Raw genomic sequence first — 26,656 nt, 5'->3', positions numbered from 1 at the left:
TGATTAGAATTGTAAGATTTGATAAGCAAAAAATGACAAGAGTTTCATGATTTGTAAGCTGAAATACAAAAATTTTCGGCTCGCTCGCTGCGCTCGCCAAAATTTGTATAAAAAAAGAGAAGAAGATAAGAACAAAACGTGACGATGACGCGGACAAAATGATAATGTCTATTGTGTTCACTCATGTCATTTTATATTTAGCAGGAAAAATGTTACACGGAGCAGCGACTGCAACTTCATTCGTTCTGAAGCGATCGCCGATTGGATCAAAAGAGGACGCCAACGGTTTCGAACACACAGGGGAGGGGGGCGCAAAAAAAAATCAAAAAAGATAAGAAAAAAACGTAATGATGACGCAGAAATATACAAATTTCGGCTCATCCGCTCGTACTAATTTAGAGTATTTTTTCAAGTCCTCAGTTTGTTGGTATAAATCGTTATCTGTAAGGTCGTCACTATAATTGTGAGATTTCATAAGCAAAAAATGACAAGAATTCCATGTTTTGTAAGCTGAAATACAAAAATTTTCGGCTCGCTCGCTAAAATTTATATAAAAAAAGAAAAGAACAATACATGATGATGACGAGGACATATACAAATTTCAGCTCATTCGCACGCACTAATTTAGAGTATTTTTTAAAGTTCTCAGTTTTTTGGTATAAATCGTTATCTATAAGGCCGTCACTATATCTTGATTAGATTTGTAAGATTTGGCAAGTAAAAAATGACAAGAATTCCATGTTTTGTAAGCTGAAATACAAAAATTTTCGGCTCGCTCGCTGCGCTCGCCAAAATCTATCAGAATTCATTACATTTAAATCACCCTCAAAAGATTCCTTTTAAGTGCTTGAAAAAGCATCATGTGGACTTTGTTTAAAGTCCCTACTGGGATGGTGTTGGGGTTGAACACTTTTTCAGAAATTAGGGGCGCAATTTTCGTGCTTGCCCCGGGCGCCGTTTTCCCTAGATACGCCACTGCCCACGTGTCATGCGGTCCACGAGACCGCCATAAAAAATAGGTTCATGAGTCATACAGCCCATGAGTTATACGGCTCACGAGTCATACAGCCCATGAGTTCGACACTGCGCGCAAAAGGCTCATGAGACCGACACTAAACAAACACAGCCCACGAGACCGACGCTACACAATAAAGGCTCACAAGACCGACACTAGGCAAAGAAGGCTCACGAGACCGACACTAGGCAAAGAAAGCCCACGAGACCGACACTAGGCAAAGAAGGCTCACGAGACCGACAGGATGAACAGCGCCATCTACATGTCAAATACCTGTACAGGGTGTTCCATTAAGAGGAAAATTACATACGAGCTGGTGCAATCTCGTCACGCTATCGAGCGAGAGATTGTAACTAATTGAACAGCATCATCTACATATCAACGACATCAGGTTTGTATTTCTACACGTGTGGCTTTTAGAGGGCAGTTCTGTCACGCTGCAGGGAGCGAAATTGTTCCCAATTTATCTCTTTTTAAAAACAAAATTTCCTCTTTAAGGGACCCCCCCCAAAAAAAAAAAATGTATGGAAAAAATAGAGGACAAGAAGGAAGTATAGTTTGATTTTAGATGTCATAGTGCTATTTCCAATAGGCCTTCAAAATTTCTAGATAGACGGTGGACAGGCTGTAAGTTTTTTTTTTCACCCTTTTCTTTCTCGTTTCACTAGTTAGGTACGTATTCCTTACTAGATAACCTATCGTCCTGCTTATATCCGCCTGCTTAGAGTTCAGTTTGTAATTTTTTTCTGTAACTTTAATGTAACTATGACATTTCAAAGGATGAAAACGTTTTATATCGCAGCAATTCACCTCAATTTGTGGCTTGTATTTGTAAAATCATTCTCCTCAAAACGGTTTATTTTTCATGAAAGAATGACTGTTTTCATGGATGCATGTTCTTTTTCCGAATCCTTAACGATACCTTGATGTTATAAACGATTACATTTTATTTCTGTTAATTCATACTAAATGCAGATAACTACTCCCATTCCGTATCATGCATAGCAAGTATGCACGCAACATTAACCGTTTTGTGAAATATTTTCTTGTAAACTTCATTTCACACCTGGGTATTATTTTTTATAGTTGATCTGAATGTCCACATCATTTTATTTCTAAGCAAGTGTATACCGGTATAATATTTTTGCGGAAAGGGAAACCAGGGTATTTTGGCATTTTCCAAATTAATGTTGAGACATCTCATGTACTTTTACGGAATTTTGTTTATTTTCTCACAAACAGTCAAACACACGAACACAATTAAAAATCTTGAACAGTTCCGGTGGCGAGGGAGGGCAATTGACGGGGTAATCCCCTAGCAACTCTCCTTATCCATCTCTATCTTCCTTATACCATTATCTGGACACATGATACAATAAATTGGTCTATAGGTGGCGCTGTTCATCCTGTCGGTTTCCTGGGCCTTCTTTGTCTAGTGTCGGTCTCATGACCCTCTTTTGCCTAGTGTCTTTCTCGTGAGCTTTGTTTGCCTGGTGTCGGTCTCGTGAGCCTTTGGTGCGTAGTGTCGAACTCATGGGCTGTATTACTCGTGGGCTTATTTTACTTGATGTCGAACTCGTGGGCTTTATCTACTCAGTGTCGAACTCGTGGGCTTTATCTACTCAGTGTCGAACTCGTGGGCTGTATAACTAGTGGGCTGTATGACTTGTGAGCTGTATGACTTGTGGGCTGTATGACTCGTGGTACACGTGTCAGTCTCATGATGTCCTGGGGGTAGTATACCTATTGATAGGGGTGACTGGTTATGGGAGAAGAGTAGTTGTCCGGTGGTGCTTTACCGGATGTCCAAGAATCCTATTTCAAATATTTAGAGAAAACAGAGAGTAGAACTTTTATTTAGGTCTACTAATACACAAAGTAAAACATGCTTACCACTCGTCGATGACATATGTTGGGTAAATGATTTCACATGACACCTCTGTTGGGAGATGGGTGTCTGGTATCTCAGTCCAGCTACATTTGACGTTCTTGAAATCATCACTCTGACAGGCCAAGTTTACATTCCTGGGGGAAGCTGTGAAAGCTGAATACGAAAACATGAAAGTCAGTGTATGCAGTGATCTTTGTCCAAGTAAGAGGCACTTTACTTTAATTGCATCAGCTATGAAAGGTGATTTTGTACGGAAGCTTATAAGTGCCAACCAGATGACGAGATAAGAAGACGAGAAGACAAGTTAAATACCGAGAAGCCGACTTATTGGAACTCGGCAAGTCGACTTGTTTGGGTCAAGAAGACAAGAAGCCGAGTTGTTGAGTCGATTTGTTCGGGACGAGAAGACAAGATGATGAGCTGTTGGAACTCGGCAAGTCGAGTTGCTTTGGACAAAAATACAAGATGACGGGTTGTTGGAACTCGGCAAGTCGACTTGTTTTGGTCAAGAAGACAAGCAGCCGAGTTGTTGGAACTCGGCAAGTCGACTTGTTTGGGACAAAAAGACAAGATGACGAGTTGTTGAATTTCGGAAAGTCGACTTGTTTGGGGCAAGTAGTCAAGATGACCAGTTGTTGAAACTCGGAAAGTTGAGTTGTTTAGAACACGAAGACAAGATGAAGAGTTGTAAGACATCAGAAAGTCGACTAGTATATGGCAAGAAGACAAGATTATCTTTCGTTGGAATTCGCAAAGTTGACTTGTTTGGGACAAAAAGTTTAGATGATGAGTTGTTGGAACGCGGCAAGTCGACTTGTTAAGGACAAGAAGTCAAGATTACAAGTTGTTTGGACAAGAAGTCAAGAGGACAAGAAGCCGATCGAGTTATTGAAACTCGGCAAGTCGACCTGTTTGGGTCAAGAAGACATGATGACCAGCTGTTAAAATTCAGCAAGTAGCCTTGTTTAGGACAAGATTTCAAGATAACAAGTTGTTTGGGACAAGTGGCCGAGTTGAAAATCGGCAAGTTGACTTGTTTGGTCCATAAACACAAGATAACGAGTTGTTGAAACTCGGAAATTGACTTTTGGGGGATAAGAAGACAAGATGATGAGCTGTTGGAACTCTCCAAGTCGACATGTTTAGGACAAGAAATCAAGAAGCCGTGTTGTTGAAACTCGGCAAGTCAATATACATATTTCTTTGAAACATTTGCAAAACATTTGCAACCTCATTGCGTCGTGGATTTGCATACTGAGTTTCTCCTCCACACGACAGCAATCTCTGGGAAAATTGATATCCTTTGATCCTGATTTTTAAGCTATTTGCCATATTCCACAAATTGTTATCATGGAAAAGAACAGTGCTGGAATACGTATTTGACAGACGGAAGGCAGCAACGTGCTCTTTAAAGCATCTGAAACTATCTGAAATTATATTAAACTATGAATAAATTGCGACTCACAGTAAATAATACGTGACCATATGCCTTTCTCTTCAAGCCTCTTCATTTGAGATGTTGAAATTTAGGGAAAAAACAGAAAATAAATTATGCAACTAATTGGGATTAAAACCAAATCAAAGACCCGCACTATTTAGCCATTCACTCTGGAAATTTTAGATAGAATCCTTAAATAAGCGTTTGTGAGTTATTCAACCTACAAACAACAATTGACAGAAGTAATTATAAGCATTTTCTCTACAAAATGTGATATTAATACATAGCATTGATTTACCAAGGGCGGACTTGGGAGAGGGCATATTTATCTAGCACTAACTTTTTTGACAGGCTGCAAGAACTAGAAAAAAAAATAACAGAGTCAAGCTTATAGATCGATTTACGGAGGTGGAGGGCAGAAGGCAGCTCAGTTCATAAACCTGTCACTCATGTATATCATTATGGTCGTTTCTTCACTTCTACAGCAATATCTTTTTTTTCGCAAACATATATTGTTCCCATCTCCCAGAACATCCTCCCCACCAAGCAGGGGCGTAGATAGCGGGTGCACGTCACGAGACCGACACCCACGAGTCATACAGCATGGGCCTCACCAAGGGGGGGGGGGGGTGCGTTGGGTGCGAACGCACCCCCCTTCAGACCCTTAAAAAAAAAAAAAAAAATCACCACTTCAGTTTGCGAGCGACCTCAACGCCGGACGCTAATACTTATTCTTTTTTTTTTTGTTATTTCTTTCTTATTTTGTACCAGGGACAAAAAATTCGCGGGCAAAAACAATTCTCACCCTGGGCTCTGGCAGCACTGATTTCATACATGTCTCCTAGTATTCTACAGTGGTTACTATTTATCGACCGTACTGCACATCCGTACGGAGAACTGAGATCTAGGCTATTTCCTAACTTTTCCATGTATATAAAACACACACACACACACACACACACACACACACACACACACAATTAGGGGATGCTCTAAAGTTCAGATTTTGGACATCTTTCCCCCGCTTGGTCACTTCGACGCCCCCTTGCTGGTCATACCTCCCCCAATCATGAACACTAAACCTACACCCTTGACTACCAGTGGCGGATGGGGGGGGGGGGGGTGGAGGGGGCACACCGGGCGCCCCTCCTTCTTATAATTTCCAAAGCGAAAAAATATAGCTACAAACGGCAGTTTTTGGATTGTAAAATGTCAAAATTTTCAAACTTGCTCGCTTCGCTCGCTCGCATTATAGTCGTTATGCCATTTTCCTGATGCTACTGCCAATAATTGCCAGCAGTTGCGCCCGGTGCGGCCCCTTACTTTCCAAATAAAAAAATATAGCTACAAATCAGGCAGTTTTGGGACTGTAAAATGTCAAAAATTTCAACCTCGCATTTAATCGTTATGCCATTCTCCTGATGTTGCTGCCAGTAATTGCCAGCAGTTGCGCCCGGTGCGCCCCCCCCCCCCAACGGCAGTTTTGGGAGTGTAAAATGTCAGAATTTTCAAGCTCGCTCGCTTCGCTCGCTCGCATTCACTCGTTATGCCATTCTGCTGATGTTGCTGCCAGTAATTGCCAGCAGTTGTGCCCGATGCGTCCCCCTTAATTTCCAACTGAAAAAATATAGCTACGAACGGCAGTTTGGGGACTGTAAAATGTCAAAATTTTCAAGCTCGCTCGCTTCGCTCGCTCGCATTTAATGGCTATGCCATTCTCCTGATGTTGCTGCCAGGAATTACCAGCAGTTGCGCCCGGTGCGCCCCCCCCCCCCCTTCCCCTTAATTTCCTAAACGGAAAAATATAGCTACAAATGGCAGTTTGGGGACTGTAAAATGTCAAAATTTTCAAGCTCGCTCGCTTTGCTCGCTCGCATTTAATCGTTGTGCCATTCTCCTGATGTTGCTGCCAGTAATTGCCAGCAGTTACGCCCGGTGCGCTCCCCCTTAATTTCCTAAGCGAAAAAATATAGCTACAAATGGCAGTTTGGGGACTGTAAAATGTCAAAATTTTCAAGCTCGCTCGCATTTAATCGTTATGCCATTCATCTCCTGATGTTGCTGCCAGTAATTGCCAGCAGTTGCGCCCGGTGCGCCCCCTTAATTTCCAAAGCGAAAAAGTATATCTAGAAACAGTAGTTTTTGGACTGTAAAATGTCAAAATGTTCAAGCTCGCTCTCATCTAATCCTTATGCCATTCTCCTGATGTAAGGAAAACTTACAATGTTGCTCAATGACTGCGCTGTGGAATGTATCACATTCCGTTATGTATTGTATAGTCCCCATTCAGTTTGCAGACTGACAGCGCACGCACACACGCGCATACACACATACACACGCACGCACGCACAAGCATACACTAAACACACCCTCAAAATTACTTTTCCACGAGGTGCCCCCCCCCCCCCCCCAATGTCTTGCATGCCGTCAGTCTCTCGTTTGAGGCGAAACCCCAGCCGGATTTAGTCCACAGTGGGGTGCGTTTATTTGTCGTTTGAGAGCGGGAGTCGAAGTACTTGTCCATTGCAAATAAACTTTCTGCTGAGGCGTGACAAACCTGGAGGCCAAGCCAGGGTTTGATGACTCCAGCAGCTGTCGTATTACGTAAGAGCATGATAAGGATACCTGCCTGTGGCAGACCATTCAAAGTGAACTCAATTTTCTCTATCCTTTCTAAAGTTTTCAATTTTATATTCTATTGAGAAATTCTATGGTCATCCATTTTACATTTCGAACGAAAAAAATTGACCCGTAAATAACGAAAATACAGGAATAAGAAGGAGAGCATTGCCAGTTTGCCGGTGCTGACAATGTGCTATTTGGCAGTGAGTTACAACGGGGAGGTGAGACTACCTCCCTGGCCTGCTGACTGGATCATTGAGAAAGCAGCTGTCGTATTACGTAAGAGCATGATAAGGATATCTGCCTGTGGCAGACCATTCAAAGTGAACTCAATTTTCTCTATCCTTTCTAAAGTTTTCAATTTTATATTCTATTGAGAAATTCTATGATCATCCATTTTACATTTCGAACGAAAAAAATCGACCCGTAAATAACGAAAATACAGGAATAAGAAGGAGAGCGTTGCCAGTTTGCCGGTGCTGACAATGTGCTATTTGGCAGTGAGTTACAACGGGGAGGTGAGACTACCTCCCTGGTTACAATCAGCCTGCTGACTGGATGATTGAGAAAGAGAGAGAGAGGGAGAGAGAGAGAGAGAGAGAGGGGGGGGGGGGAGAGCGAGGTAGTTTGCAGGCACAAACCCTTGTTGGTCGTAAAGGAGTCTGCGCCAAGACTACTACATGCACCACTTTGGCACTGTCCCTTAGGCCCTGTGTTGAAGCTTCTCCCAACTGGGAGAGGCTGCAGTGTAGTGGTGTGTGTATTAGTCTTGGTGCATGCAGACTCCTATACGACCAACAAGGGTTTGTGCCTGCAAACTAGGAGAGGGGGGAGAGATGGGGGAGGGAGAAGGTGAGAGCAAAATGGAATGACAATAGTTCCGGTCACTACAGTACAGGCATGCTCTGTCTGCATACGCTGAATGTCTACACTCGCACACACACACACGTACACACACACACGCACCATGGAGCTACATGGCCCATGCCAAAACCAAAACAATCTCCTCCTCTCGCGGTGCCCCCCTCCCCTCCTGTGGCGCTGTGGCGATGACTGATGCTTAGATTAGGCCAGGGTCAAGAAACAGGTGTTTTATATCTTTGACTTTAAGTCATTGATTGCCAAGATATGCACTGGCATTATTTACTGGGGTGTAGCTCTTCAAACGAGTGATTTTCGTCATGTGACCCACGGTACGCCACTGCTGAATACCTTAAACAAGTGGGACTGTTTCAAGTCGATAAAACACGCAAAACATGCATCAAATTGCACCATTTACAACGTCAAAATGCAAAAAGTTCTCCCCGTGATGGGAGGGGGACGTCCCCCTTCCACACCCTCCCCCTCGCTCGCTCCGCTTGCTCGGGCTCGGTCGCGTTCATGACATTAGTTTATTTGGACGATACTATTTTATAGGCAAATTGTTCAATAATAATCTACATCAAAATATAGTGAGTACCTTAAATAAGTGGGACTGTTTCAAGTCGATAACACAAACAAAAACATGCATCAATTTGCACCATTTACAACATCAAAATGCAAGAAGTTCTCACCGTGGGAGGGGGACTCCCCCTCCCACACCATCCCCCCTCGCTAACTCTGCTCGCTCTTGCTTGGTCGCGTTCATGATATTCAGTGTAAATAATAAAACGGGAAGTTTATTTTGATGATACTATTTTATAGGCAAATTGTTCAATAATAATCTACATCGAAATATACTGCTACCTTAAACAAGTTGGACTGTTTCAAGTCGATAAAACAAGGAAAAATACGCATCAAATTGCACCATCTACAACATCAAAATACAAAAAGTTCTCACAGTGGGAGGGGACAACTCCCTCACACACCCTAGCTCCCCCCCCCCCCCCTCAAGATGAAATCCTAGACACGCCAGTGCCCTTTCCCCGCTTGGTTTCCCCTAAAAAAACACGACAAGTATGGGGATTGAGAACTTCCTAAATTCCAAATAACTGTCAAAAAAGTCTCGTTACAGTTAGTGTCAAAACGCACCCCCCTTGAAAAAAAGCTGGTGACGCCCCTGTACAGCCCACAAGTTATACAGCTCACAAGTCATACAGCCCACGAGTCATACAGCTCACAAGTCATACAGCCCACCAGTTATACAGCCCACGAGTTCGACACTGAGTAAATAAAGCCCACGAGATCGACATCAAGTAAAATAAGCCCAGCAGTTATACGGCTCACGAGACCGACACTACGCACATAAGGCTCGTGAGACCGACATTAAACAAACAAAGCCCACGAGACCGACACTTCCCTTAAAAGGCCCACGAGACCTAAGCTACGCATACAAGGCTCACGAGACCGACATTACGCAAAAGAGGTTCACGAGACCGACACTAAGCTAAGAAGGCCCACGAGACCGACAGGATGAATAGCGCCACCTATAGACCAATAAATTGTATAGGGTGTCCTGATAATGGCATAAAAAGATAATGAGAGATGGAAAAGGAGAGTTGACAGAGTGTAACCCCGTCAGTTGCCCCCACCCCCTGAAATAATCAGAATCTTTAAATGTGTCTGCGTTGGTGTGTGTTTGTGAAGAAAATGAACAAAATTCAGTAAAAGTGTGTAATAGATCTTTCTACAATAAACCTACGAGGGTGTTGATTTAGTATTGATTAAGAAAATAACGTAATCGTCTAGCGTTAGGTAGCGTTAGGGATTCGGAAAAAACAAACCACGATGCATCAATGAAAACAGCTATTGTATTTCACGAAAAAATGTACTGTTTGGAGGGGAGAATAACACAAGCCACAAATCGAGGTGAATCCCTGCGATATAAAACGTTTTAATCAGTTGAATTACATTATAGTTACATAGAAAATTACAAATAGATCTTACTCCAAAACGTTTAAGCAGGAGGGTAGGGTATCTAATACAGCCTAAGTAACTAGTGAATCGAGAAAGAGAAGAGGTAAAAAGGTACATCCTGTCCATGATCTTCTTGCTAAAAACCGGAAAAGCCTATTAAAAAAAGCACGATGGCATTATCAAAGCTCTAAAATTAATCCATACATCGTTCTTGTCCTCTTTTATTAATTCATTTGTGTGTTTTTTTCTCTTTTTTTTGAGGGGGGGGGGGGGCATGAAGAATACAATTCTATTTTTCTAATTGATAACAATGTCGCTACCTGACAGGCCTGGCCCCCTAGAAGTATGTAGAAGTACATATTTGATGTCGTTCATAAGTAGATGGTTACCATCTTTCACTTGATATTGTGACGAAATTGCACCCGCCAGCATGTTATTTTTCCGTTCATGGAACACCCTGTACAGGTAATTGACATGTAGATGGCGCTGTTTATCCTGTCGGTCTCGTGGGCCTTCTTTGCCTACTGTCGGTCTCGTGGGCTTTCTTTGCTTAGTGTCGGTCTCGTGAGCCTTTATTGCTTAAAGGGATAGTGCAGTATTGGTGGAGATGAGAATTGGGCTTTAAACTTTTTGCGAGATACAAAGAAAGCACTTATGATATAGTACAGAGCATACCATTTTAAGGGGAATTCAAAGTTTATTTGATGAAAATCGGGTTTGGAATGACTGCAACATCCAAAAACAAAGTAAAACAAAGCGATCGTAATAAAGTGTGGGTCCCACACTTTATTAGAATCGCTCTTTTTTGGATATCTCAGCCATTTGAAAACCAATTTTCATCAAATAAACGTTGAATTCGTCAAAGAATTACATGCTCTTTCATATTTCATAAGAGGTTTCTCATTATCTCACCAAAAAATGTGAGAAACCTGAAATTAGGTCTCAACCAAAACTATACGATCCCTTTAATGTCGGTCTTGTGGGCTGTGTTTGCTTAGTGTCGGTCTCATGAGCCTTTTGTGCGTAGTGTCGAACCCATGGGCTGTATGACTCCTGGGCCGTATATCTCGTGGGCTGTATGACTCGTGGACCTATTATTGATGTCGGTCTCGTGGACTGTATGACTCGTGGGTGTCGGTCTCGTTGGATGACCCCGTAGATAGCAGGGGGTGGGGATGGTATGTACAATAATCCCCCGCAGGTTTCAGAGATAGTAAAATATATGTGTTCATGATAAACCACCTGGTTTTTCCTCGTGAAGGGTGGAGGGAGGGATTGGGGCAGTTGGCAATGAAAATATTGGGGGAAAATATTATCCCCGGTCCGACAATTCGTCATCTTGTTATTTTGTCTCAAATAAGTCTACTCGCCGAGTTCAAACAACTCGTCATCATGTCTTCTTGTCCAAAACAAGTAGACTACCCGAATTTCAACAACTTGTCATCTTGTCTTCTTGTCAAAAATAAGTCGACTTGCCAAGTTTCAGCAACTCATCATCTTGTCTTCTTGTCCAAAACAAGTAGACTAGCCAAGTTCTAAAAACTCGTCATCTTGTCTTCATGTCGAAAACAAGTCGACTTTCTGAGATCTAATAACCCGTCATATTGTCTTATTGTCCCAAACAAATCGACTTGCTGAGTTTCGACAACTCATCATCTTGTCTTCTCGTCCAAAACAAATCAACGTGCCGAGTTTCAATAACTCGGCTTCGTGTCTTCATGACCCAAACAAGTCGACTTGCCGAGTTCCAATAACTCGGCTTCTCGGTATTTAGCTTGTCTTCTCGTCTTCTTATCTTGTCTTCTGGTTGGCACTTATAAGCTTCCGTAATTTTGTCATGTTCCACGAGAAAGCATAGTGGCCCAGCTTGAAACTTTCCCATGGAGTGGAGTGGCTGCATTGTTGCTGCTGATTTAACACCATTAACAGGAGGGATGATGAACTGTAGCATGAGCAAGGCACTGTGACGTAGAGATTTCTTTTCTTTGCAATGGTAACCTTTATTATAGGTTTGAAATGAGAATTCTGCATTTATGCCATCAAAAATAAAACATTTCAAGAGGGCTCTTACTCTATGTATCAACGAGTAGGTCCTTAGGGATCATCTCTCAAAAATTAGTGGTTATGTTCGCTGTGTAACTCTAGGGTCTACATACATTATAGACATAGCAATTAAGCAAATGGATCTCGATTACAAGCTGCAAATAGTAACCAGTCTTTCATATAGTATGTTACACAAATAATTACGTGGAATTTCATTAGCACAAATGATGAGCCCAAATCTCATTCAATATGCACAGCACAATTCTTAAATGCATGAACATTCTGCACTGTATGCGACAGGGGCACTTTACGATGATTGGGGCCTGCAGTCTATAAAGCCAGAGGCTGAAACTTGTTTTACCGTCCGCCCGATGGTTTTTGATGGTTTTAACCTAAATTTATTTCGAAGTTTTACCTTATATCAGTTGTAAGATTTGAAAGTGTTCAGCAATTTCGAAGGTGTTTGGAGATATCCAAAATGGCCGCCAAAAATAGATAATAATTTTGATATAAATATTTCCTAATAAAATGTTTATACAAAACAAAATACGTTGTTAATTACACCCTATTTCGAGGAAACTGAATCCAAATCTGGTCGATGCAATCCTTGAGGTTTTTGAGACATTCAAGATGACCACCAAAATGGACATCCAAGATTTAGAATATGTATCTCAAAATCCTCACAAATTCAAAAATTTGAATCAACCAGATGTGGATTCAGCACCACAGAAAAGGGGTAAAACTATCATATTCATTTGATCCTCATCACCATCTAATCACCATTTATAAGGTGTCGAGACAGGTTGGATGTGTGTTCCCCCAAGCTATGATACCATGATTAAAATAAGGTAAAATCAAAGAGAGGTCCAGGAAGACACCCACTGTGTGATGAGCCCTTTCTACTGCTTTAGCTACTTTTTCAATAAAGGAGAGAATTGCTTCAGAAGTGCTATGTCCTTTGCGGAAACCGAATCGTGAATCAGAAATAATATCATAAAAATCAAGAAATTTGAGGAGTCTAAAATAAACAACTTTTTCTAACAATTTTGAAGACGATGACAACAATGAAATTGGTCTAGAATTACTAATATCTTCCTTGTTACCTTTCTTAAATATTGGGATTACTTTGGCAATTTTCATTCGTAACGGAACAACACCATTACGAAAGACAAACGTGCTGTTTTATGAGTTGTCCCTGGATTGGATCTTGAGCTCCGCCGCTTCGCACTCTTGAGTTACTGTTGAACAAGAGGTAATCTGAAGAAACATCATGTTACATTTTCATATGTTTTTACCAAAGTAAGAGGCAGATTGAAATGCTATTTTGTACATGTTTACTGTAATCATATAAAACTCCATGCCAACTATACTGCTTGTTTTGACATATTTTGCAAATGTGGGCTACTACCTTTAAAGCCTTGTTCAGACAAGGCACAACAAAGCTCAGCAACATTTTGTGTACAAAGTCAATGGGATATGAGGCGTCAAAAAATGTTACAGAGGCAAGTGACCTTTTTTGTCGCAAGGCGACAAAAAATGCGAACCAATCAAATTCCTTTAAAAAGTAAGCGCAAAATAATTTGTCCAGATGATCTTTATACATGGTTATAGTTATACTATGTTATGTGTGATGATGCAAAATCCTGTTTGTGCCACTTTCATCATTTAACATGGAAACTGGTAAGAAGATCATACTGTTACTTGAAAGAAATTCATAATGTACAAGTAATCTAAATGATAAAAACATCACAAAAACATTATTATATGATATTCATACCTTAGTACAGGCTATTCAAAAAACTGTTACATAATAACAATCCAAGAATTCTTTGTTTGAAAATGGTCTGAACAATGACAACAGGCTACATGTAGAGGAAAAACAGAATTTTTCACAAATGGGATTTCTCGAATTCCCATTTAAAAAGAATTGTTTTTCAAAAACAGGGTCACTAAGTAGAATTTGATAAATGAATTTAAAAAAAGGTGTGGTTTCTTAGCTTTAGGTACATAGCATATACAACTAGATTGTCAATGACTTTCATCTCATAAATATATGTTTTCTTTCATTGTACTCTGTTTTGCATGAATACGATGTCAGCAATGACCAACGCTATGGCCCGAATTCACAAAAGAGGTTTTTTAAGCTTACACGAATACAGAATCCGGTCCAATTATGTGTTTTCTTTAAGCGCGCGCATGGGTTGGTACGCTTATTTACACTTATTTTTCGTACGCGTAAGGAGGTTTAAACCACCCCATGGTTTAAACCTCTTTTGTGAATTCGGACCTATGTGTATAAAACGAATGGAAGAATCTGCACAAATGCGCAGAAAAATGTTAATATTCAAAATGACGTTACCAAATCAAATCTAAAAAATTCCTCTGAAAAAAAAAAAAAATATCTGGCTTTACAATGGTACCAGCCAAAAGTAGGTTTATAATGAACATCATAACTGTTTTTGACCTCCATTTATTGATTTGGACCAAAAAGTCTGATTCCATGCATAATTAATGAAATTACATAATTTTTCGAAAAAGCAACTACACAATATAGTAGATAATGTCACGGGCGACATGCGTGCCAATTTTTCGACAGCCAAGATCTCAAGCCCGGCCTATTAGGTTTAACCCTAAAAGACTGGGGGGGGGGGGGGGGGGGTTCAAAATAGCCCAGTATTTTTAGGGTTAAGGGAGTTGAAAATAATAATTTTTAATATTTCATGTTGTTTCATGGATTGACGCTCATATTATGTAAATGAAATGTTCTCAAAATACTTTGATTAAAATGTTCCGTGATTAGACTATTAAATCAAATGCAAAGTGCATATTTGCATGTTGCCTTGAATGTAAGATGGTTTGCTATTGCAATTTTTTTATGATTCGATTTGATGTTTGCTTGCAGCATAATTGAACTGTGATGACACGAACACCAAAGGCCAAGGAGGTGCATGAAAGAATGCAAGTGTATGCTGTGACTATGAATGGTGAAAATCTACGAGAATATCATTGAAAGTGGAATGACTATATTTATTGTCAATACTGACTGATAAAAAGAGTGAAAAGTGACTAGAAATGAATGGTGAAATGACTGAAATATCAGTGAAAGTGTGATAACTATATAAATAGTCAAAACTGACTTGCAAAAATAGTGAAAATTACTAGAAATCCAGTAAGATTCTTTAACTGATTATCTAGTCAAATAAATATAACTAGAAATATATAGTCAAAATGACTGATTATCAGTTGCACCCAGCTGACCCTTTTGCCTAGTCAGATTTGACTAGATATCAGTCATATTTGACTATACCTTTTTTAGAGTGTGCGGTTGACCCTCAGCCGCCAAGTTCATTTACACAGAAAAACGAAAATCTGGTTACATAATACTTGTTTGTGCACATAGTTGGGATGGTTACCTGGTAACAGGCATAACACCGCGTGTACTGTGTGACGGTAAAGAGGAACAAAAAGACCGCGGAATAAACCTCTGAAACTGAGTTCATGTGACGCCACAGCGTACATCTTCCATACATTTTCGATACACTTTCCACGAACCTTTATCATTTACAACACTGTATAATCTGTACTCCCAAAACGATTAATACAAACTCTGTTCTTATTTGGGGAAAACACGAAAAGTCAACCAACGGCTTATTATCAAATAACTCGTAGTTACTCTAGCGACAAATAATCAGCTGTCAGTAAGTTGCTTTGAGTAAAACACCACAGCTGATGACGTTAACAAAAACAAAACAATAGCAAAAAAATATTAAAAAACCCAGGTTCATCATTCGTACATGCTGCGCTTGACCCTCAGCCGCCAAGTTCATTTACTGAGAAAAACAAAAATCTGGTTACATAATACTTGTTTGTGCACATAGTTGGGATCATTTTGGTACAGGACGGCAGACTAGTTGTATTCTTCAAAGTCACGTAGAAGAAAAACAAGCACATGAACCTATGGCTTTATTTACATATTTGGGCTTCGGATGGGTCAAAGTTACAGTATGGTAAGTTTGAAGAAAATGACATGGACTTCACTTTAATTGAGGAACGTCCTTAAATTGGAATGTCAGTTTTTGGTATCTAAATCCTTCATTGAACCATGAGTTGTATCAACCAGATTCGGATACAGCATCATAGAAAAGGGGTATATCCATCAATCTACCTTCAAAAGTTATACTAATAATGCTTAAAATTGCAACACCCTCGGTGTGCATCAAAGCCCAATCATGCTTCCTACGCGTTGCACAGAATTCCTTCCAAATTTATTGAATACAGGCGCAGCTATAATATACTTGTCAGTAGTAATTGACAATATTATATCTGTTAGTCTACTGTGGAATTTGCATCAAATGATACCATTATGACACAATATTTCATGTCGTTAAATTTCAAAACACATTTTCAGAGTAATGAAGGAAAGCTGTCAAAATCTTCCCCTATGGATATGCCTGTCCCAAAATAATTATCCCTTTCAAGAGAGAAAAAATGGAGGAGATTGAACATGATAACGTTTGTTATTTTCGATATCATGCTTCGTCTACCAAGAAGTAGGGCCTACATGTATACACGCCTTCAAATATTTGCTGTTTTGCCCATAGATCACTCTAGCACAGCTGCTGTGAAAAAGCCATTTATGTTATCACAAGAATTAGCTGTGAATCAAAATAATCATCATTTGAGGGGTAAAACTTGTTGTCATAATCAACTTTGACAATAAAAGGCAACTGTTTTCAGCAGTTATTCTACAAATGCATCCAAACGGAAATCACGTCATACAACGTCTGATGACATGCTTACTTGCAGCAGTGGTGTTGGCATCACCAGAGACTGCTACCACGAGGAGGAGGAGAGAGATCATCCTTCTATTTGAAACCATTCTTGACCAGCAGAGAGGCAAATTGGCCAAGCAGCAGCATGCGATGAGGCCACTGGAGAGTTTAAACCTTCATGCGGATGGCTACAAGATAGAGAATCATAATGCTGAAAGATAACTGAGTGAACAATAATTCCGTTCATAGTCATGCTATATTAGTAGTTATATATCCAAGCAATAATAATCTACAACAATTATCAACATTTTGATTTTAAATGCCCATTCATCTTGTTTCTCATCAGTAGGCTTTGAAGAGGCAAAGTTAGTCTGATCATGGACCCTACCCTAGGGTAGGGTTGATTTGCTTCCCCGCAAGTCAAACTTCCCCAGATACGGTAAGGCTTTGAGCATGTTCAAAATATGTATGTTCCGAGTGAGTTGCGGGGGTACACGCAGAACACCAGTAGGAGACCCTTACTGGCAGCACCTTGCAGACAACTCCAACGCAGGTACTTCGCAGTACCCGTAAGTCGCTCGTAATAGAAAACGGATCAGTTTCAAAGTTCTCACGCAGGTCAAACAGAATACACGCAAGTAGAACGTAAGTAGCACGCGTCTTGCAAGTAAGACACAAGTGTGGAACTCGTAAACATTCTTGTCCGCCCGCAGAAAATTTTCCTGCATGCTGAAAAATCCCTACTCGCAACAAGCCCGCGTAACGTGCCCGGAAAGGTGTGACACGGCCTTACAGGTCGTGTCACATCTGGGGTGGGGGCTGACAACTCAGAAATTCATCTAAAGGAATGGCAGAAGTCCAACAGAAATGACAGAATGTCTTTATCTTGGCCGCGCTGACCGCATACGGGGACTGCGAAGTACCTGCGTGGGAGTTGCCTGCGAGGTGCTGCTCAAAACTTGGCTGCGGGTAAATCGGACTTGCTTGCGCAGCTCCGGGCAACTACGGGCGAGATAATTTTCCTGCGTGCTGGAAAAACCTTACTCGCAACAAGTCCGCGTAGCTTGCCCGGAAAGGTGTGACACGGCCTTTAAGCTGCCGAACTCATTCGGTTGGAACAAAAACTAACTGCACTTACAACTATTTTTTTTTTTTTTTTTTTTTGGTGATGATTGTGGAGAAGCCGAAAGTTACCAAAATGTGCCGTCAATGTCCTGCACATTTTGGTAAATTTGCCAAAATGTGCAGTTACCAAAATGTGCCGTAACAGGGCTTCAAGTAGCAACCCCCCCCCCCAACATTTTCCGCTAAAATGTTTAAGTCAAAATATTTTGCGCTGAAGGTTTAATATCATGACATTTTTCACATCTTGCCCACATTTCTAGAAACTATTCGTGAAAATCGAAGGTACGCTTGCCGGCCGGGACACTGACCAGTGTCACACACAAACTAGAAATATCACTGAAGGTGATTAATACCCCCGCCCCGTGACGACAGTCTTACCCAAGGAATGATCTTTCTTTGATCTTCTGCCATTTAAATGCCGTTACCATGGCAACGCAGCTTCCGACACATCCGAAAAATATGTCTTGCACATCTTCCTACCAAGACTATTGTGTGTGCCACATTTCATAAGCTTTTGTCAAAAACTGAGGAAGTAGTTCAATCCACAAGATCTTTCCTTGATCTTCCGCCATTAATATGCCGTTACCATGGCAACGCAGCTTCCGACACGTCCAAAAAATATGTCTTGCACATCTTCCCACCAAGACCAATGTGTGTGCCACATTTCATGAGCTTCAGTCGAATACAGAGGAAGTAGTTCAATCCGCAAGATCTTTCCTTGATCTTCTGCCATTTATATGCCGTTACCATGGCAACGCAGCTTCCGACATGTCCGAAAAATATGTCTTCCACATTTTCCCACCAAGATCAAGGTGTGTGCCACAATTCATAAGCTTTGGTCAAAAAACTGAGGAAGTAGTTAAATCCGCAAGATCTTTCCTTGATCTTCTGCCATTAATATGCCGTTACCATGGCAACGTACTTTCAGGTTCTGTCAAATAATGCGTCTTGCACATCTACAACCAAAGGCACACATCTGTACCAAATTTCATGGAAATTGGGCAAAAACTGAGGAAGTAGTTTGCAACACAAAATTCTCCATCATTTTGGCTCATAATATGTGAGCTGTTACCATGGCAACATACTTTTTGTCACTGTCAAGAAATGTGTCATGCTGACCTATATCCTAAGACAAACATTCAATATGAATTCCATGAGAATTGGAAGAACACTGATGAAGCAGTTTTGCCATGAAGCATTTTGCCCTATATTTTACCAATAACATGCCGTTACCATGGCAACGCACTTTTTGCCACTGCGGAAATATGTGTCTTCCACATTAACATATTCAGATGAACATCTGTACCTAATTTCATAAAAATTAATCAAAAACTGTGGGAGGAGTTCGCGACGCAAGATTTGTACCCATTTTTGCCCATAATATGCCGTTACCATGGCAACGTACTTTTGGGTACTGTCAAAAAATACGTCTTGCACATCTACAACCCAAGGCACACATCTGTGCCAAGTTTTATGGGAATCGGTTGAAAACTGAGGAAGTAGTTCGCGACGCAAGATTTGCAACGGACCGACCGCCCGACCGCCCGACCGCCCGACCGCCCGACCGTCCGCTGATTCCTATATACCCCCTTCAAACTTCGTTTGGCGGGGGTATAAAAAGTTTTCAATGACGTTTGTGTGTACAATGTAGGGCCTATAGGTTTTAGTGTCATACCTGTATGATTTGTTTTCTGTTTTCTTATACCAGATAACCTCTCCTTTGGTTGGCATCAACTATTCTAGGTAAAAAATATTACATATTACAAGAAAAAGAAATACATAAGAAATACATACACTTATACACAAGATTTTTTTCCACGGTAAGTCGTTTTATACAAAAAATATCTACACAAAAATGAAGATTTATTTAGGGTTATTTCGCACACGGAGCGTACAGAGATTAGTGGTGGAGGGTATCAAGAATCAACACAAATCAATATGCATTTTTCTGCCATAAAACATTTAATCGCAGTAGGGTGGCAATGAATAAATTATAGTAGTTCGTACGACATTTGCTTACGTAGTGTAATTGAAGGATCCGCAGTCATGCAAGGTATCGGACGTTTCGAATGCTTCTTCAGTAGACCAGCAGTATTCTGAAAATGAAGAACCGAGAATTTTTTTAAGCATAACCATTTAAATTCTATCCTACAAGAAAGAGACTCTGCATCTGCATTGTTCTACCAGCATGTGGATAAAAGGAGGCGCATATGCATATTTGCATTAAGAATAAATGATGTATAATTTCAGGTTGAAATATGTTTTAGATATTACAGTAAATCAAAATGACAGGGGAAGAGGTTTAGATGAAAGATTCATATTTTGGATTTCTTGTTCATTATGGAAGTACTTAACAAAGACACTCTGTACTCCCATTGTCACAGAATGTAAGATAGATGTCATTGGATGTATTCGATTAAGTGATTGCTGTACAAACAAAATCGAACACTTAAAACTGTTTTGATGTAACTTTGTAATCAAAAGCAAGTGGTATAGCAGGGAGCAGAGGAAAACTCATCTCGCCAGATCGACTCCTAACAAGCTGCTGTTGACTTGGAGACATACAGAAACAAACAAACAAATAAACAAACAAACAAACAAAAACAAAACAAAACGAAAACCAACCCCCGTTTTCATCTAAGCCCAACTAAGTTTACCGCCTGTGGTTCAGAATTCCTTCCATTCTCTCGGAAATTAGTGAATACAAGATAATGTTTGTTGTTGTTTTTTTTTAATTCGTACTGAGTCCCGTGCAGCACCATCTGTACTTTAGTATCCGTCAATCAACTGGAGCAGTTGCATCAGATCATACCTCTATGTCACAGTTACATGCTATTAAATTTCAAAATGCAGTTTAAAACATGTACAGTGTGATAAAAAAAATGTCGACATCCTCCTCCTGAATGTCTGACAAAAATATCCTTTAGGAATAGAAAATGTGGGTAGGAGACTTATTAAGATAATATCTGCTGTCTTGGATGCTATCCAGTAGTAGATAACTGTGTTTGCTGTTCTTGCATGAGCACTCTGGCTCAGAGCTGTGAACATATTGAAAATGGCTTACGAGGAACAAGGTTAATAGTACTTCACGCAAACTCTTCTAAAGATGTTCCACAGACTACTTGATAGCTCGTTTAAACTTTTTACCACTTTGACCCAACATTTTCCATTTGACTTATAATGGCATATAGGCTCAACTTTCCCAAGTGGCCGGAATATTTAAGTACTTTACTACAGTTATCTACGGATTCGGTTCAAGCCCTGTTATTTTCAATTCAATTTCAATTCATTTATTTTCAACAGAAATAATAACACAAGTTCTTTTACCTTGTAAACAATGTGCAGAAAACAAACAATATACATGGTGATAACACAGTAATTGCAATGATAACTGGTCAAAATCGAAATGGGGTTGTACGAAGAGAAGTATGACGGTACCTACATGAAAGCCATAGCTTGTTTGGCTGTAAGCCCCCGAGTAATCAGTGTTTGTGAAAAAGAAATGGGGAACGGATAGAAGATAAGACCAGGGCCCTGTTGCATAAAACTCTTACCGCTGGACTTACCACACCTTTTTAGCGGTAAGTCTTCAAATTAGCAGTAAATTTTATAATCCTTGATGCTGATTGGTTGCCTAATTTTGACGGTAGTTACCATTGAAATTCATTGGTAAGTTTTATGCAACGGGCCCCAGGTGATTTAATGGTACCAAATAAGGAAAGCGGGGTATGCCTATGTGATAAAAAAAGAAGACAAAAAAAAAAAAAAAAAAACTATACTAAAATGTGACCCATTACTGTGACCGAGCTATCATTGGTTTCCGGAGTAGAACATTTGCATATAAAGCCTACTTTGGCATATACACTATAAATTGTTGTTGCATTAGAACAAGGATATGATCAGTAAGACACAAAAGGTAACATATATAGCCATTTGATTTTTGATTTGATTTTGATTTTGATTTATTGGTTTCTGTATCATCATTGTACATACACATTCATATACAAACATAAATATAAGTTGCATTTTCTTCTTCATTGCCTTTGTACAATGTACAGCAAAAGTACAACAAAACATACAACAATGAATAATACCGTATGTCCCAAAAAAAAAAAAATTACAACGGGGCCCTAAGCAATGATATCTTTAAAAATGTTGCATCAATCTAAATACAAATAGTGATGTCTCAATCAGTGTCCCTGGCATCTGTTTGGGTCATTCAGTGGAGGAGTCCAATCACTTATCGCATTAGGCCATGTTTCTATGTTGTACATTGGAGTTAAACGTTGCCATGTGAACAAACTGCATAATGAAATTGTGAGGGTGGGGTGGTATGTTGTCCTCTTACATCTTTCCCGCTTCGCTTGACTTTTGTGATATTGGACCATGAATAATGGACCCGTTGGCTCTAGTGATAATCATCCATTAATGGACTTTTGCCGTCGGTTTTCATGGAAAAGCACTGACAGGCAGGATATGTAAGCGATTAAAAATGCAAAACTTTGATGTGGCATCAATGAATTATAAATTAACAGCATGTTGCTGTGAAACCAATGGTAAAACTCCAAAGATAGGTTAGTCGGTGATACGGCGAACCGACGAAAACCGCCGCGCAGCGCAAAAACACAATTCCGAGAAAATCGCATTTGAAAAAAATGGGTAGCGGCAATGCACTAATTTCATACCTTCTCCCCATCAAACTGATGAGATGTTTTGAAAGTGGTGAGAGTAAGAGTTATGCTTTCAGAAAATGTTGTTTTCACAGAGAAACAAAGGCTACTGTTAATGAGAATAATGTGGAAACAAGGAACGTCAGTTCGTCGAATTCCCCCTTTTTGCGATTTCCATAGACCCCGTGTATAAGGGCGAGTACGACGAAGTGACAAATACCGCTGTGCGTCACTTCGTCGAATCTCGGCGCGTAGGCGCAATGCGTGTAAGTCAATGGGAATGATGATATTTGTCACTTATTACATGGTTCGGCCCATGCTCTAAAAATGTAAATGTTCTTTTGTCATGCCTGGAGTTTTAGACCAGGTACCACGCCAAAACAACAAAATAATATAGACGTAATTTGTTGTTTTTCCCCTCGTTCTGTGGATTTCCATGGTTCATTGACAAATCAACTTGTGTTCTTGTTAATATATTATGTACATGTACCTATGTGCTCTCTATTCTTCCCCTTTTTCACATCATTTGGTTAAGAAAAAAAAAAACTTCAACATGAAAAGCAATAATAAAAAAAAAATTAGTGTTCATTAGGTCAGTGTTTTTTCATCATTTCTAGCATTTTCTGGTGTGATTCCGTCTTGCACATTGGAGCTCTATGACTTTCGGTCTATTTAATGTTTCAGTATATCTTTTTCTGTATCCTTCTATATCAGATGTGTCGTCTCTATTTAAAAGCGTAAATGGGGTGAACCACCTCACCAAACACTGTCCTTCAGTGGGAACGATACATAAAGGAAATTTAAGGAGGGGCTCCTAGGAAAATACGTACATGCCGCCTTTGTCTCTCTCACACAACTCTCAGCTAGCAAATAAACGTATCATCACCGTTTTGCATCATGTCACATTTAGTTATATTGCAGATTTTTTTTTTTTTGTGGTGATTTTGCAAGTGAACTTGCAAAACAGTAGGAAGTACACTTGTAATCAAAATATAAAACTCAAGGAAACATTCAGACATAGACAAGAACACACACACACACACACACACAATCTCTCCCTCATACATACACAAACACAAAAGAGCATTTTGTCACCCAATAACTTACGAGTTGAAAATCACTTTAGATTTATTATATTACAGGAGTACAGTGATTAGTAAGCTATTCTTTATTCTTCTTTTCAAATCCTACAAGCATTGCTTTTAGTAGGTTCCTCATATTCACACATCATTGTATTACATGTCCTTATGCGTTTGTGAAATTATGTCTAAAATTGAATGTTGTCTTATACATATTTTACTCTGAAATCAAATGGAATATGAAACCTGAAAATGGAATGTGGAATATGGAACTTGAATTAAAAACAAAAAATCAAATGAAATTGCACAGATAAATAAAATTTACTAACTGGGTTACATAAAGTTTGCTGTCACACGCCTGGAAGTAGAAATATTAAGAATGCATGGCAACATGACAATAGATGGCTATTATATCTTTCATAATCATTAGAAATATTTGTCATAGTTTATCAAGCAAATCAAGAAAGCAGCTGAACTGCCAGCAAATCTATCATGGCAGAGATTTACTCGCATATACTGACATGCGTTCCAGTTCACACTCATTGCACTCTGAGGTTCTCTGTATCAATGTAACAATGATGATACTAATAATAGTAATAATGAAAATGATGATAATTATAATGATAACAATAGTAATGATGATATAATGATAAAATTAAGCTCAAAGAGATTTGCATTTGTCCATTTTGAAATGCCTCCTTTCACTTATGAATCTGTTTGACTTTCCTGGTGCTATGATTAACCCCTATACTATTTATTCTTTTTCTGTTTTGTTTTTGCTTTATTTTGTTTTGTTTACTTTGCTTTTTTTTTTCAAAGGGGATTTGTCTTTTTTCTGGTTTGGTTGATATCTGGCAGAGCACTTATACCATCGCCTATGGACTCATCTACGACAAAACTCTGAGTGAAGTTCAGGGGTTAGACCGCAACAGTCTGGTTGTAGCTCAATGCCTAATACTGCAATTGTTACCCTACATTAAAAAAAAAAAAAAAAATCCTCAAACATGGATTTTTAGTTAAATAGTACATTCTGCATAAGCAGACTCTCAACCTTTAATGGTCTATAACTGAATTGAAATTGATTCTTGTAACCTATTTGAATGTTGGAAAGAAGTACACACTCTGGAAAAGTATACTGAGAAATGGGCTCTGAAGTATCGGGTCTACTTAAGAGATTAATATTACCAGTACCATGAAAAAGACAAAAGTATAATGGAAAGCTCCATAGCAACAATAGTGAAGGGATTATCAGATAAAGCTGATAATATTAATGTGAACACAAATTAAAGAATCAGTCAAAAAATAAACAGTCAACATGTTTTATAAATTTGACATTATACATGTTATTTGTAGCATACACATGGAATTTGAAATTCATTATCATGTGTTTGAACTACACCACACAACAATAGACTTTTTCTTATTTTTTCACATGATAGCCTAAAAAGACTTGATATTGAACTTATCTGAATTTGAACTTACATGTACTTGAAAGACATAGTATTTCAGAAATTTTTGTTGTGTTGGAAGATTTTGTCATAATGATCTATTAAAGAGTCACTATGAAATCTGCATTCGCGACTGTCATCACAGCGCAAGCAAAAAAAAAAAAAATTCCTTTGACGGAAATTTACATTCATGTCAGCAAACACTAAATCAATTTTTTGTTTTTGTTGTACAGCATTGTAACTTACTTCGTGTAAATCGGAGGTTCCGAGGTAAAAATTAAATATGATTCAACAGGATATGCAACAAGTCAGCTGCATTGCTATGCCAGTGCATTTATCAATTTCATTTATTGATAGCAATACTGAAGCCCCAATTACGAACTACACAGACTTCGGCATAAAAACAACATCCAAACGGGGTCTATAAATGCACTAGTTTCTTCATTACTTCTTTATAGAACAGTCCACATAAGAGGTGAGATGGCCTGTCACCTAGTCTACAATAATAGCTAGAATATGAAAGAATGAATTCCCTGCATCTCATAAGCCATCACCTGAAATTGGTTGACTTCAATCTTTATTGAAGTTGTTTATTTAGGGAAAGTCTTAATACTTTCAGATTTACCGGTAATTATTTGAGAAAAGCATGCCTGTGTTCTTTTATAGATGGATATCAATATACAGTTTCTAGTCCATTGCTTGTTTTTAAGAGCTAAAAAAAAAAAAAAAAAATGATTGAACATACCAAATGAAGACAGTGGACTATCCATGTCTAGGACTTTTCCATTTGCACCTTGACCCAAGTCCTTCACTCTGAAATGGATGAAGTTCACCTGTTTTCTGGTCCTTGCCTGTTTGGAGTTTATTCAAATACAAGAACAGCTAAGATTATACAAACAAAACACAGAGTGCCTGACATGGTATGATTAGAAAGTATGTTAGAGATGGGTGTATTTCTAGCTTTCACTATAACTAGCAATAACATCAAACTGAAAAGCCCCACAACTGATGTTGAAAGATTGAATGATTTACTAGTATCAAGTGACAAGCTGTAATAAGGAGTTTTTACAGGTTGAAATGATTAACTCTGCAGAATATTGTTGTTTTTTTTCAACATTGTAATAGCAGGAAGTTGTTTCGATATAAGAAATAGGGGTTGTAATCACAAATAATCACAGTACATCAAAGAACAAGTTTGTTTTAGGAGCTATGAAATAATTACTGAACATACCAAATAAAGACAGCAGGACGTCCATCCCAAAGTCGATTGACCATTTGATGAACACCTTGCTCTCCTGCCCTTACCTCTGAATTGGATGGAGTGTATCAGTCTGATTCTTGGCTGGGTGAAGTTCAGCTGCAGTCGCGCCATACACCTGGATGAGACTCAGCTGCAGCCTGTCTCTCTATAGCTGGGTGAAGTTCTACCATTGTCTGGTCCTTGACTGTTTAAAGTTCATTCAAATGCAAGGAGAGTTATATCTTTGGGTCTCTATCATAATACAGATTAAAAGCATACACATGTATTGCAGTTTGCAGGGTGTTTGAAGCATGTTGGAGATGCTTTTGGGCAGTCTCCATCAAACTGAGGAAATGCATAGTTGTGAAAAGGAGGTGTACTAGTTTCAAATCATAGATAATGCAGGGTATTCCTGTTTGCAGCTTTCTAAGAGCATGAAAATATTTCAGTACTGAATTAAGGAAATTGAACAGTACAC

General features: G+C 39.4%; 1 protein-coding gene and 1 long non-coding RNA gene across 2 annotated transcripts in view; both read right to left on the bottom strand.

Annotated features, from left to right (window-relative positions):
- Nucleotides 1-16,697, bottom strand: part of LOC140236424 (uncharacterized) — a 91,281-nt gene extending 74,584 nt beyond the window's left edge. Inside the window, exons 1-2 of the mRNA XM_072316350.1 lie at nucleotides 16,645-16,697; nucleotides 2,909-3,059 (exon numbers count right to left, since the gene is read on the bottom strand). The gene's annotated coding sequence lies outside the window, so the exon portion shown is untranslated. The remainder of the gene's footprint in view (nucleotides 1-2,908; nucleotides 3,060-16,644) is intronic.
- Nucleotides 16,698-16,747: 50 nt separating this feature from the next.
- On the bottom strand, nucleotides 16,748-25,728 carry LOC140237221 (uncharacterized). Its single transcript, XR_011901820.1, has 3 exons — nucleotides 25,684-25,728; nucleotides 19,762-19,837; nucleotides 16,748-16,804 (listed from the first exon to the last, which is right to left on the bottom strand). It is a non-coding gene; the product is annotated as an uncharacterized lncRNA (long non-coding RNA).
- Between the last annotated feature and the right edge of the window lie 928 nt (nucleotides 25,729-26,656).

The sequence above is a fragment of the Diadema setosum genome, chromosome 13 (assembly GCF_964275005.1).
Source record: "Diadema setosum chromosome 13, eeDiaSeto1, whole genome shotgun sequence".
NCBI classification, from domain to species: Eukaryota; Metazoa; Echinodermata; class Echinoidea; order Diadematoida; family Diadematidae; genus Diadema; species Diadema setosum.
This window is presented reverse-complemented; position numbering and strand designations above follow the sequence as displayed.